This window comes from Perca flavescens, chromosome 13 (genome assembly GCF_004354835.1).
Source record: "Perca flavescens isolate YP-PL-M2 chromosome 13, PFLA_1.0, whole genome shotgun sequence".
Taxonomy (NCBI): Eukaryota; Metazoa; Chordata; class Actinopteri; order Perciformes; family Percidae; genus Perca; species Perca flavescens.
In genome coordinates this window covers 7903939-7919319 of record NC_041343.1, presented here as the reverse complement: position 1 = coordinate 7919319, position 15381 = coordinate 7903939, and the positions used below count along the sequence as shown (strand labels likewise).

Here is a 15381-nt window from a genome sequence, read left to right as displayed (position 1 = left end):
CGGACTTGCGTTCATTTTTGTCAGTGTTTTAACCGCTTGAGGTTAGTTAGCCTACTGCTAATGTTTAGCGTCAGTGTTGCCACAGTTACTTTGAAAAAGTAACTTAGTTACTTTACAGTTTTTATGCCCCACATATCTGGAAAAAACTCTCAGTTCTTTTAAATCCAGGCTGTAGACATATCTTTTTAATGTTGCCTTTCTTTAAATAACCTATTTTTAACTGCTCTTTCTTTAAAATTCTTATACTGCACTGTACATTTTATTCTTGTCTTTTAATGATCTTAAATTGTTGTTAATTGTTTTAATGCTTTGAAATTGTTTTTAATTGTTTTCTAACTGTTTTTAATGTTTCATGTAAAGCACTTTGAATTGCCTTGTTGCTGAAATGTGCTATACAAATAAAGCTGCCTTGCCTTGCCTTACAGATTACTTGATTTTAAAAGTAACTTAGTTACTTTACAGATTACTTGATTTTAAAAGTAACGAAGTTAGATTACGGTTTACTTTATTAGTTACATTCAGCAGCTGCCGACAACCCCCCTACAGCCTCAACATAAACATGACAACCGGTTTACTGTGAGGCAGCTCGGCATTGCCAGTAGTAAGATCTGGTTTATTATGGCACGAAAGAGAGCGAGTCAACCGTGTTTAAGGGCAGCATTTCCGCTACAGCATAGGTCTACTGCCCGACCAACTTCTTCAACTGTCCCCCACTTACTGGTTTTGCACCAAAGTCCAGTTTTTGCTGTTTGGGTGGTGGGGGGACCTCCTTCTCTCTGCTTCGCTCCACCTGCTGGGACTTGCTCTGTAAGTGTGACTGCAGCGCTGCGACTCCAAATGGTTCTTCAGATTTGACGTAGTGTTTTTGTAACTAGATAGCACTTTGTCGCCACCAGCACAGAGTGTACAACGAACCTTAATACTGCCGTCTTTAGCTGGCACAAAACTCTAAATAGTGACTGGATTTCCAGCTAGAAAACGCACATCTCTCTCCTCCCTCCATTGTTGTTTACGTTTGTGTCGCTGCGTGGTACACGTGAACTGTCCACATGCTGAAAACGTGACTTGTCGCATACTTCACTTCCCGAGACGCAAGAAGAAAGCAAAAATATATATTTTTACTAAGGAAAATGTAACAAAAATAGTAACGCACAGTGACTTGGATAAGTAACTTTAATCTGATTACTTGTTTGGAAATAGTAACGCGTTAGATTACTCGTTACTGAAAAAAGTGGTCAGATTAACGTAACGCGTTACAAGTAACGCGTTATGTGGCATCACTGTTTAGCGTCATCTCAGCCTCGAAAGCAAACAAACACACATACTGTTGTGCTGTTCTTTCTCTACTAATGCAGCATCTATTCAACAAATGAATAACTTTATAATGATATAACAAACCTTTTGGCTGTCGATGCTTTAAACGCGCATCTGATGTCAGCCTTCTGCGCACAGCATGTGCTCTCTGTGCAGCGCGCAGTAACACGTGTCGAAAATAAACAACAGGAGGCATCAGTGATAGTTTTTATTTCGCCCCTAGAGGCCGCTTTGTAATGCATGATGCCAGCAGAGCCTTCTCAGCTCTGTGTACTGTGTAATGAATGACAGCGTGTGCTTCTCAGCCGCTCCAGCAACGGACGCAACCAGGAAAAACTATCGGCATGGATTTTTGCCGATAACGATAGTTCCACCAATCAACTATCTGTGCCGATTAATCGGCAAAACCGATGAATCGGTCGACCTCTAATGATAAAGCCTTCCGTGATCGCGCACCACCCCCATCCCTCCTCCACGCAATTGCTAGTATACAAGGAGGACACGGAGAATTAAAAAAACAAAGAAAAGGTAATTATCTTCACTTGAGTTTCTGCGCGGGAAAGTCACCAGACGACACCAGTTTCTGAACATAGTCATACTGAGAAATACTCTGAGAGTTGTGTGGAGCTGATAGTCTTAATTAGCTTTGTAACAACTCAATTTGCAATGGCTTGAATGTAACGGACGTTCATTAATATCAAAAAGTTACACACTAAAGCTTTAAAGTGATGGTGTTAGACTGTTTTTGTAATCATCAATTCTATCTATGAGAGCTTGCTGTGGTGAATGAATGCATATATATTTGGCAAAGGTGTTAAATTCGATTTGTGTGAGAACATGATGCCTTCTAGAAGTGTCGCCATACATTTGCTTTCTGTTAATGCAATCGTAGCCATGTTCTCTGTGATTGCTGAAGTATATGTATTGATTTCTAGGTTTTTGTAAATAGAACCACAAAACTACAGAAAGTTGCTTGACATGGCATAGTTGTGTGAACTATATACTGTCTAAAGGCAATGGCGAGATTCATACAGTTTGTAGAATCTCTGCTGTCTAATCGGATATGAACTTTAATCTAAGCTCGGTCAGTTGTAGGTGCAAGTTTAGTAGTAAGTAGTGACAGCACAGGCCATGCTGACACTGATGCCTGAGTCAGATATGATCACTGCAGCCTAGTGTATGCTTATCTCCACAATGTGGTGTCCTAAGTACAATTCCGGCAGGGTGCATTTGTTGCATATCATGCCCCTCTCTTTCTCTCTCCTTTGATTTCCTTCTCAGTCTCTACACACCCATCAACTATCCACCTTTGGCAAAAATGCCACAAAAATTCTAAACAAGCTTTTTGAACACCTTAGGTTCTGAGAAATAAACTGAATTTTGCACTATTTTCTGACATTTTATATAATTAATCAATTCATGGAAAAATGTATCACCAAATGCATCAATAATAAAAATAGAATAGTAAGAAGAATAGAAGAGTCACGAGTGACAGAAATTTGTCTCTGACAGGGCAGGCTCAAATGACATAAAATACATGTAAGAACATAAAATCTACATATAGAAACAGTGTTAAAACATTTAAAAAATGCAAAAACAGTGCACAAAGAAGCCTGAATGGAGCTGTTGGATTTTGTCTATGTATGGCTGTTCAGTGTGGTGATGGCAGTGGGGATGAAGGAGTTTTCCTTGCAAATGGGACTCTGTAGCGTCGACCTGATGGCAGTAACTGAAAGGATTGGCGAAGGGGGTGGGTGAGATCCTCTGTGATTATAGCGTCTTTCCTGAGTACTGACTGGGTGTGGAGAGGGGGGTTTGGGCGGAGCCAGTTATCTTGCTGGCCGGATTTATTATCCGTGCAAGTTATGTGTTGAATGGTGAGGGCATTGTGTCTGCATGCTGTGAGAAAGACAGAGATGTGTCCATCTCTGTCCCAAGGTAGAATAATCGGCTTCTATTTTTCATCCCCCTTTTCCTCCCCACCCCATGTTTGGTTACTATAATTCATTACAGCTACTGGTTAACTGATCAAAATTGTAACCAATAACATAAACCAAAGGATTATCCAGTAATCTCAGTACTGTCTTCTGAGTGGTGGAAGATGTACTGAGATTTTTTACTGAAGTAAAAGTATCCGTATCATAGTGTAAAAATAGTCTGTTACAAGTAAAAGTCCTGCATTCAAAATGAAGTCAAGGTAGCCATTTTGCAGACTGTTCCATTTCAGAATAATGTACTGTATATTATATTATTTGATTATAATTTTTGCATGCAGTAATGTGTATATAACATGCATTTCACTTCATTGACTTCCTCTTCAGCATATCAAAACACAAGTATCAGTTTTAATGAGGTCATAGGCACATGTTATCTCCATGTTTTATGTGCACAAAGTGCATGTACACTTACTAGAAGTAATATTGTGTTTAAGCGTACATGTTGACTTTATGTCACTCTCTCAATAAACATAATAAAACTCTCATTCTCAAGTGTCTCTAGAAGAGAGGACACCACAGGGACTCAGCGCCCTTCATTTGCACTCCCTCTCTCACTTGCTGAGTGGGGTCAAATGTCAAACAACTTATATGCTAAATCAACAAGTGCTGCCATCTGCCTGTTCATTAGCGCTGACCTTTCACTAGTTAAGTGGGGTCAGTGAGGAGCAGAATAGGAGCAGTGTCTGTTCAGTGTATAGACACATAATGGCCTGCCCTGAGTTGTGTGGGCTGGATCAGCTTATTATAATATATGTCACTCTCTTTTTCAGCTCAGTCATAACATTTAAAGCACATAGACATTTAATGTGATAACAGCTCTCAACTGATTGTGATGGCCTACATTTTTGTGTATAGAAAAACAAGACAATCCCAGTCAAACAGAGATTTGAACAATACATCCTAATCCCATCCAGAGATACTTTTTGCAGTTTTTACCTCCATTTTCCACAGTTGGAATTAACAAAAACAATTTGTTAATTAAACATATTCTTTAATTGTACATATTTCAATTGAAAAATGATTTCCTTATGGTATTGATATTGCATTTATTCATCTGCTAGGTTAGCATAACGTAATACGAAATAATGCAAAGTTTGACACAACAGAGCCACAATCTGAGTATGTTTGAGAGCCTACATATGTCATACACTTGCATTAGTGTATACACCTGTACAGTTTCTGTGCTTAAGGAGTGTGTGGGAGTGGGAACTAACAGCATATGTGTAGTCCTTGCATTTTTACACACACACACACACACACACACACACACACACACACACACAGAGAGAAACAAGATCCCTTGCAGTGATAGTACTGTACAATATATAGCTGTCTACCTCGTATCAACACACACACACACACACACACACACACACACACACACACACACACACACACACACACACACACACACAAGGTAGCTGTTATACTAGAAGAGATGAGGATTTGGCTGACAACAATTTACTGCTGATACAGAGGAGTGAGGCAGGGAGGGCAGTTTGAGGAGTTGGCCCAGCGTATTGGCCTTCACCTGACCACCTGGCCTGATTTTACAGAGTCATGCGGAGGTGAGAGAGAAAAAGAGAGAGAGACAGAATGTGATATTTTCCCTGCCTGGCCAGACATGAGTGATAGCAGATGAAGATAGCGCTGATAGAGGGTAATGATTGTGATCTCTCTTTCTCTCAGTCTCGCTGAGCCTGTGTCTAGGTTAATGGGAGTCAGGTCATGGGGGTCCGGGCCTCGGTGTGATGGTCATCTGGTTATCTGGGCTGACTCATTGTGGAAACGAATGGATGCTGATAGTGTTGTCACCTGCATCACTCTCTGAGGAGAGGAGGTGCTGTGGTTGCTATAAAATTCTCTACAGTTCACATTGGCTGTGCACAAATGATGTATCTCACAGGAAACGGAGATACTAAAACAGGACAAAGAATGTACAGCCATGGCAGCACAGCTGAGGCAGATGGGAATGTCAGTAGTTTTGCAGGTATTTTTATATTCATAAACCAAAGTATTGGGCAAATTGAAATTTTGACCTGACAATGGCGTTACAGTAGATGAAAGGTGGTTAATTCCAATTTACCAGGGGGAAATGAATGTATGTACCAAATTTCATGACAATCCATACATTAGTTGTTGTTGTTGTTATTTCAGACTGGGCCAAATTAGTGGACCGACAAACCAACATTACCATCCATAAAGCCATGCCACTAACCTGACGTGCCAGATGGTTTGTGACACAGAACCATTTGAGAATCCGTCTTTGGAAACTGATTGGAAAAGGGCAGGCACTTTCAGGTTATTGGATGAACCATCTGTCTATTACGTTGCCATCACACACACAACTGAACCACGCCCGGAGCTCCCAGCAGCTCCTCACCTCACGCTGATTGGTTCTTTGAGCTGTTAGTTCAGACTCAAACGCATTACTTGAAGCCTGACAAGATGGATTTTTGTGTGGTATGTAATCCCGCGATTCTCGTGTGATCTTATGATATCGCAAGGGAACCTTGCCACTCGTGTGGATAAAAATAAACTCTTGTTTGGGGAATTGTAATATAAAGTAAGTAAAAATAAAAGTGAGGATTCTAATAAGGCACTTACACAGAGAAAGTATGTGATTGCTGGATTGTAAGCACCACTCCTGTGTCCACAGTTATTCAGATTTCTCAAGTAAATGGCTAATATTATTCTACTAGGAGCGCCAGCTATCTTGTCAAATAACCACATCTTAGAGTAGTGTTAATTTTGTCACCTATTTTTAATTTAGTCGTAGTCTTGTGCCAAATGTCCTTGTTAGTTTTAGTCATATTTAGTCATTCACATATCTTTTTTTGTTAGTCAAGTTTTCGTCGATTAAAAGTCTCGTCATTTTAGTCTAGTTTTAGTCAAAAGAGAACTCAATATATCTTAGTCAAGTTTTAGTCAAAACATTTTAGTCTTTTTTTAAATAACAAATTATGTCTAAGATTATTACCATTTCAGTCAAATAGTTATATAAAAATAAATTATATAAAGTTATATAAATATCGAGCCTCTTCCTTATTTCACCAGTAAATTCTTGTTAAACGACAAGTAGAGATGATTGTAGACGAAAATGAAGAGAGATTTTATCTTAGTTTTATTTTATGCAAAACATTTTAGTCTCGTCTTTTTTCGTCAACAATAATGCATGTTAATTTAGTCTTCGTCATCGTCTCGTCTTAGTCATGGAAAAACAAGTCGTTGACGAACATATTTAGTCTCGTCTCGTCTGACGAAATTAACACTATCTTAGAGTGATCTGTTCATCATGAGACGTATGGGTAGATGTCATGGTGTATCTGATACACATGCTGATTTTTTTTATGAGCCTGAGACATATCCGGCTGAAACACTTGCACACAAAGTCTCACTTCACCCTGTAAAAGGTAATAACCTATGAGCCACAGATCAGGTAAAGATGAAGGATGATGGCCATATGGGAAAAGCCTTGCTGAGCCTTGGTACAATGTGACCATGGAGCCATCTAGAGGAAGCATAGATTGAAGAAATATGGTATAGAGAATGAATTAACTTACTGCTCATCTGGAGATTCAGTTAGAGAGCATATCATGTACTATTTATAAAATAGAAGTTACACATCCACTGCAGTGAATTAGCATATATTTCTCTGTAATAGTATTGTCTGGAAATAAAATGTCTTTGTAGGCTGAGGGAGCACAGGTGTAAATGCAGTTAGCTGTTGGTTACACTGGTACCCAACCAGAAAATCAGCCCTCATTCTCACTGAGCGACACCTAAGCTCAAAAGGCCGTGGTACTTCTACACTTGTTCAACGCCAGCATGTTGAGCATTCCTCTCCTGTCTTATGTCATTAAGAAAACAATTACTTACATCTGGGCCCTCCGGCAGCATTCAGAGCTGCTAACACTTACTAACACATTAATGTTAGTCTGCAGGCATGTTATTGTCGATTCATGTACTCTCATCTAAAACAAGGAACTTTTCTCTATGTATTACATATGGCTGCACTGAGTTCATTTTATGATATGGGGGATAGAATAGCACAGAGATGAAACAACAAACTGAGGCAATAGAGATGTAAAAGCATTGCCATACAGCATGCCAGTCGATGCTGAGGAAAAACATATAATAAAGTAGAGAAACCTGTCAATGTTCTGCTGAAGCCTTTTGATTAACAGTGTTCCAGCCACTTCATTTCCCTTGTTTCATGCCACGAAGACCACAGAGTTTTTGAGAGCTATGAGTACTGTAGTGTTGTCAAAGCACAACATTTCACTTCAATAATATAATGTAAAGCAGCCCTTAAAGAGGGTTATATGATGTTTCTTAGCCTATGTGAGTTAATTATTCTTAATGAAACACTATGCCAAGCAGAAGATGCTTTGTTGTAAATACTGCTATCATATGCTCCGTGATTAATTTTAGCCTATGATATTATTATTATTATAGATGAAAAATGGCACAGGACCAAACATTTGATTCCTGTTGTGCTGCCATTCTCATGCTGAGAAAACTGACCTGGACCCTATCCATCAGTTCACACTGTGTCCTTTCATGGTGGAAGTTTTCATATGACTCAGAGCTAAAAACACAAAATTAAAAGTAGGGCTGGGCAATATATCGATATTGTATCAATATATGAGGCTAGATATCGTCTTACATTTTGTATATCGTAATATTGTGATATAACAAGTGTTGTCTTTTCCTGGTTTTAAAGGCTACATTACAGTAAAGTGATGTCATTTTCTGAACTTACCAGACTGTTCTAGCTGTTCTATAATTTGCCTTTACCCACTTGGTCATTACATCCACATTACTGATGATTATTTCTCAAAAATCTCATTGTGTTAATATTTTGTGATGCACCAATTTCCAACCCTACAATATCGCCACAATATCGATATTGAGGTATATGGTAAAACAATGCCAAACAATTGACAGTGTTTTCAATGCAGTGAATTCACAGTTTTATTTTCCAAACATGATGATGTGTTTTGAGAAAACTTAAAGTGCTCATATTATGTTCATTTTCAGGTTCATAATTGTATTTAGATGTTGTACCAGAATAGGTTTATGCAGTTTAATTTTCAGAAAACACCACATATTAGTTAGCACATTACTGCAGCTCCTCTTTTCACCCTGTGTGTTGAGCTCTCTGTTTTAGCTACAGAGTGAGGCGTCGCACTTCTGTTCCATCTTTGTTGGGAGTTGCACATGCTCAGTAAGTACTGCTAGCTTGTCAGTTGCAGTGTATGAGGGCATGCCACGCTAGCAGCTAGGCGAGCATTATAACGTGTGTTACAAAGTGACCACGTTTGTCTCTGAAGTAAAGGCTGGACTACAATAGAGCTGTTTGGAGCAGTTGGTGAACAGTGTTTTCTGTTGGAGATGGTAAGTCCCTTTGGGGTGGACTTTGGGCTTTTTCACTTTGTAAACCTATAACATACACAAAAAGATATATAACACAATAAAGCAAAGGGGAAAAGCCAAAAAGCACAATATGAGTACTTTAACATTTTAAAACAAGCACCTAAAGCTGGGGATTCTTGGATTTAGGCTCTAAAATTCTAATGAATCCTGTGAGCCAAAGTAAAAAAAAAATCCATTTAGTCTGAAGAGAATCAATGCACTACTGTAGTAGTTACTTTGCAGATGAGAAACAAACAAGGAGTGTGCCCATGCAATTCAATTATTTATATGTTTTCTTGATATTCATTTTGCACTTCAAAAAGCACCTTTTTAAATTCCAAACAAAATTGCTTGCCAGAACCTGACTCACAAAGATGTGTCGTGACGAAATGAATAAGAACACCCACAGCCGAGGTGGTGAACTCTGCCTACTGCTCGTGGGATCCCCAGAACTGTGTGAGTGTGCCCGTGTTAAAAGGCATCTTGCTCACATCACTAGCATGAAGTGTCACTTAGATCTCTATCTGAGGCATAGTGAACTGAATTAGCGCTTGGCAAAACTCTGAATGGAGACCCAATCCACTGAAGTAAGTAATGTCGCTGCTCTTGCAGTCGTGTGCTTGCATCTTTCCTCCATTTCTGACTGTGGGAAAGTCCATGTTTTATGGCTCTATCTTTAATTTATTTGAGCAGAAGTGTGAATCCAGTATTGTGGCAAGCTTGGCCTGGATAGGTATGTTTATTTCATTAGAAGCGTCTTAAACACATCTAGTAAGGAGGCCAGTCTTTGTGGCCACAGCACATCGTGGAAGGGGGTCAGAAGATGACAGCTCCCATAGTTAAGATCATCCTCCTGGACACCATGTCCGCACAGTAAAAATGTTAATGCCAGGCACCTCCCCCTTGCATGGAAAGGTCCTTTAATAAATTCCACTGCCCTAACAACCAGATCATATCTGGTTTGCTTGCCAGTACTTGTGTATGCAGACTAAGACATGTGACTTTGACTGCTGCCACTACAAGTGCCTCCATACTTTTATGCCAGTCAGTGCATAAAAAGTCTCGGGTTTATGGAATTTCTATCTCTTCTCTATTTTTGTAAGATAATACAACTAATATCACCATTATCTTATCTGAAGTCATTCAACATTGGATGAAGCCAGGTTCAACATTTCTGTTTCATTTTGTTGAAGGTTTATAAAAATACATTTTTCGACATGTTGTGTAAAGTAGGCTATGAGTGATATATGAATACACCCCTCTGTAAAAATCCTTAGAATACAGATAGGAATAAAACTTTAAAGATTGGTGTATGTAAGTGCTACTGAAGTGGAGATTTCTAGCTCAGAGTATAAGAAAAAACTAATTTAGAAAAATGGCCTTTAAAGATGTATTTTAAATTGTAAATTCCTAATATGTTTTTAATGGAAACCAATATTTACTGTACCAACACAAGTTCTAATCAAATTATTAGCATTCTAAACCATAAATATATATGTTCTTGTTAGTTGTTGTCTTCTAATTGTGTTTTTATACTACAGTTTTCATTTTCTTAACAGAGCGTTTGGCTGCCCAGAAGCGGAGTTTTCCTGTCTGTGCTGGAGGCTTGGGACTGCTGCCTTTACTCTCATCGAGATACCAGGAAATACTGCTTCACGTCACCAAGGTAATGATAACTATTTGCACTTTTGGTTCTGTTCAGTTTGTATGCTTGGTGATTGCTGTCCTGCAAATCTGCTTGCAGGTGATGTTTTGCAACTAGTGGTTGCTACCATATTCTCCTTCTATGCTGCAGCTATCAATTTATGTGCAGTATTTGTATTGGAATTAATTGTAAATCAAACTTTAGTCAAAGTTAATATTGTATAACGGCTATTGGGCTATAAACATGACTATTGTCTTGCATACAGCCCATTCATATAATTATTTCCAGCTAATAATGGCTATATAGAAAACTCAAAATGGCTTTTGTCATACACACAGGACAAACATTTACGTTGCACATATTTCATATTCATCCAAACACTAGAGTAATACTTCAACTCAAAGCAATGACTTGCTACGCTATTGTTTTTAATGTTTATGGTTTATACTACTGCCATATCTAAGGTTGTAGCCATGTACTGCTGATAGTCATTTCCTGGTTATCAGTGCTGAACTATATTATGATAAGTAGTGATAAGTCATGATCATTCTGTCTATCATCATGCTTAAGTTACTAATTATCTGCTACATATCTGACTTGTCGTAGTCTGCTGCTGCAGAGTTTACACACATCACACTTTACAATATAATATATTTTCTGCAATTGTTGGAGATGTTTTGTTTGCATACACAGATCTGCATTCAAGCAGGTTGGGGGGAGCAGGTTATTTGGAATGACGTGGTCCGTCATGATGTGGTCCGTCACCAAATATCAACTCTCTTAATACTCTGAAATGATGTAGAAAATCCGTTCCAGATTGTTGGCTGACTGAAATAAGGCTTCTTGGATCGCCGCAGAAACAGTTATTTAGGTCACCCCCTATTTGGTCATGAAGAGGGACTATATTGGCTGTTGGATGACCTATGTCCTTGAGATGGTACCAGACAGAATATCCAAATACAAGATAAAGGATCAGATGGAGAGATATTTTCACTAGGTCAAGAACAATGGTTATCAGATTTGTTTGTGAATCAGCTGTACATAATTCACACAGCATATATTTGGTGGGGACATGTATGCCATTCTAATATGATACTATAGTATTTGACTTGAGTAAAAGAGCAAAACATTATTTTTGAATGATATGACACATTTTGTGATAATGTATTGCAATCCAGCTTGAGATTCTTTAAATCATTTGACCTTAGAACCTTATATTATTCGGAGCCTTTTTCATTTGGGTCATTAGACCTAATCTGTTTTTTATAGATATTTTATTAAATACCATTAAGAACTCACAGGAGTGCTATAATCCTTGTATTTTTTTCTTGCATAATTAGTGAGCCTGATTGAGGAATACATGAATCCACAATGCTGTAGACTTAGCATGAAGAAGAGACATATTAAACACCAAATTAGAGGGATTTCATTTATGCACTGTACTCGGTTTGTTAGTTTAGTAAGGCAGGCATATATGCAGGATTCCCACATGGATTTAAGTGTGACTTTTTTTTTTTTTTTTATTTGACCTTTAAAGTTCTTGATAACCTTTTGAAAATCACATCCTTGAAAGAAAATTGTTTTTTATTGGGACTCCACTCTAAGTCATCATGTCACAGATCTATTTGTGCTGGATGTGGATTGGTCTGTCTGAGGATCAGCAGTTTCTAAACGTAGAGAACCCAAGGATTAGAAGGCATTTTTAAAATGAATGATTTTCCAGAATTTCTTGACATGGTCATGGGTATTAAATGAGGCCTCACTGACTCCTCATTTTGCCTAATTATATGGTGCTGATAACCGCAAGGTTGACAGTTTGTTCCCTGTATGGATCAGGGGGATTTTAGTTTCACCACCCTTAAACGGATTACAACTAGTCAATTCTAAGTTCAAATTTTTTCCAATACTGGTGCCTGAAATTTGGTTCCGGTACCCAACAGTATCTTTTTTTCGCTACTTTAACTCTGTAATAACAAAAAATGTATTTCATATGTAAAAATAATTCCAAACCTATTAATTACCTTAATTTACTTTTTTTACTTACTTTTTTTTAAGATTTTACACTCCACACAAAATAAAACCCCTCCTTCTCCCCTCTCTTACCCATCCCTATGACCTATTAAACCAAATAATTATTAATTTCTTACACTGCACTATAACCTTTCTTCTTGGATTTGTATCTTATTCTATTTTATTGTTTGATTTAACATGAATTGGTCCTCGGTAGTACCCATGTAATTCCGTATGTACCCAAAAAAGTACCGATTATGGTACCCAACCCTAATTACAATGTTCCCAAATCTGAAGGTGAGGATGAATAGGCACGCAACACCACTTTAGGTCAGGTGACGCACAGGCCTAGAGTGCCATCAACAGGACAACCGGATGCCAGGACTCTGAGTGACTGCAAGTCTCTCTTGTAAAATTACTGGGTTAAGATGAGCTCTTTTATGGTGAATGAAAGACTTGATCTGACGAAGTCGGTCATCGAATCAAATCGAAGCATTGACGGCAATGCTGCTGCTAGTTCCGCCATTGTTTACCTTTTTCTTCTTCTTCTAGCCCGTAGAAAGAGCAACGTCGGTAGCCTTTGCTCATTAGCGCCACCGCTGTTCAGGAGAAGACTGCAACTAAGGTCGCAACAACCAGCACAGGTATAAATAGTCACGGCGATTTCATGACGTCACATATGCACGCGCCAGCTCGGCTGCGGTTACTGTAAAACACGCTTAAGGAGGAGAGTTTTCATAGTCACAGTAGACCACCAGACCTTCTCTCATATTGGGGTCTGGAGAAATGTTTCTGAGTAGCAGGTAATAGAGCTTCCTCACTCTTTGTTGCAGTATGTGCTCGGTATGCAGGGAAGGCTGTTGGCCCATTGCACTCAAGTTTCAGATGGCTGGCCATGAGCTCATTGCTGGGTCCTGGAGATCCCTTTAACTGTGGTAGTTAATGAGTGGTCCTGTTGCCCCTGGTAATGTGCTGACCCAAGAACAAAGTTGATAGTAATTGGATGAGTCTGGAGTGCTTGTGTGCAAAATAGGATTGGATTTATAAATTGGCCCATTGAAATCAACTTAACTGAAGTTTGTTTACAGGATTGCACAAATTAAGCCTAATGGTTTCTTGGTTTTGAAACTGATATTTGCAAAATAGGGCCAGATGAAGGGTAGGCATGAAGCAAGTATGATTAGCTGTAATAAAAATATCCCATTCCCACTTAGCTTTTGCTGAGTTCCCAAGAATCCAATTCTCAAAGCACAAATGAAATATTCAGTAATGCTTTCAACTCAATTATGGGCAGCTTGCAACTGTATCCCACAATATTTTGGTAGCGTGATTCCTTGCAGACTTTGATTCCTGCCATAAGCTTCACTGAAGAGAGCCATCCCACCTTGTTCTTGCCTCATTTTGACAGTAATGACATCAGCGCTGTCTACCTGTCTGCCTGACATACTGTACAGGGTCAACTCTGACCACCGAGGTGAGAGGATCTCTCCTTCTGCCAGGCATCGTGGAGAGAAAGCCTTACTCTTATCCTCCAAAGGCTCATCAGATAAGAAGTGGGTAAAGTCGCCAGAGAGTCTCTCCCCAGAGGGAAGGGATTTCAGCTTCTTTGTGCGCTCTCTCCTCTGCTGTCTCTCTTTCCTTTTCTCATTTTTCCTCTCTTTTTCCTCTGTGTGTGTCTCGTCTCTCCAGCTGGCTGAGGGAGAATCCTATCCTCCCAGGGGCCTATGATGGAAGGAAATATCAGTAGTTCAGAGTACAAACAGTCGCTGTTAACATTTGAGACTGTGGGGATTTGGAGTACATTGTGTATGCAAAGGAAATAGTTCCTAGCTAAACACTGTGTTCTCAACATCTGCTTATCAGAGTTCAGTGATATTATATTAGCGTGATCAAAGATAGTTGTGAAGTGCTTTATTGAAGGAGCAGTTTGCAGTTAAGTGATTCCTAACAGTGAGCTACTTTCCATTAGTACTAACCCTAACACCTGGGGATTTGCTGAGCATGCCAACTATGTTGGTGTGTTTTACAGCAGAAATGACAGAATTATGCTTTGAAAGTAACCCAGTGTTTTCAGCTGAGATAAGCACAGACCAGCAGATTGTGGGACCAATAATCTCCAGGTCCTCTCCTTATGATCAGAGAAAGTATAAACTCTTAAGGCAGTGGTTATTTTGGCAGCTATTTTAGATTTAGTCTAAGTCTTTAGACGGAAATCCTTAGTTTTAGTCATTTTTATCCTTCATAATTTTAGTATAGTTTGTCAATTTAAAGTCATTACATTTTGTCAACTTTTATTCATTACTTTGTCAAAATGTTTGCTCTTGGAAATTTGTAAGCTATTTTTTTATTTAGTTTTATTACTGTGTCAAATATCCTATATTTCAGTTAATCTAGTCCCGCCAAACACTTAACTGTCCTACTGTTATGTATGTACATGTAAACTAACCACAGATAGTTGCCTTATTTATGGACTCTTGGTGGTGCACCGCTGCAGAATGAAACACTGATGTATGGAACTGCCAATCAAAATTGCCGGAGCAAAGTTCTGAGACACAGAGCAACAAGAGAGGAAGAAAAGGTGGAAAATAAAGAGAGTATTAACTTTTTTTAGTCTTGTCATTTTTTCATTAACGATATTGTATGTGTAAATCGTGTTAGCGTTTAATGACGGCAGTGGCGTCTCGTCTAGTCTTAGTCATGGAAAAAGAGGTTGTCGAGGAACATATTTTGTCGTGATTATCGTTAATAAAATTAACAATGCTCTAAGAGAGCTAAAAATACACCTAATAAAGAGATACACCCTACAGGGGACCTTGCATTGATTGTCTGTTGATTCAAGTCAGGTCAATTTTAGAGTAGTTTTAACAAAACTAATTCAGGTTAACAAAAAAGTGAAAGAGGTTCAGCAAGTGTTAACTGTAGAGAATGACAGTCTAGAATTGTGAGTAAATTGGCCTTGAGTCTGGATGTTGATACTGTGACAGTGTCTGATTCAGT

General features: G+C 38.8%; 1 long non-coding RNA gene across 1 annotated transcript in view; it reads left to right on the top strand.

The window, feature by feature from the left end:
* LOC114566796 (uncharacterized) overlaps positions 1-14967 on the top strand; it is a 74429-nt gene extending 59462 nt beyond the window's left edge. Inside the window, exons 3-5 of the long non-coding RNA XR_003694095.1 lie at positions 10289-10395; positions 13839-13937; positions 14074-14967. This is a non-coding gene — a long non-coding RNA (uncharacterized LOC114566796). The remainder of the gene's footprint in view (positions 1-10288; positions 10396-13838; positions 13938-14073) is intronic.
* Positions 14968-15381: the final 414 nt, after the last annotated feature.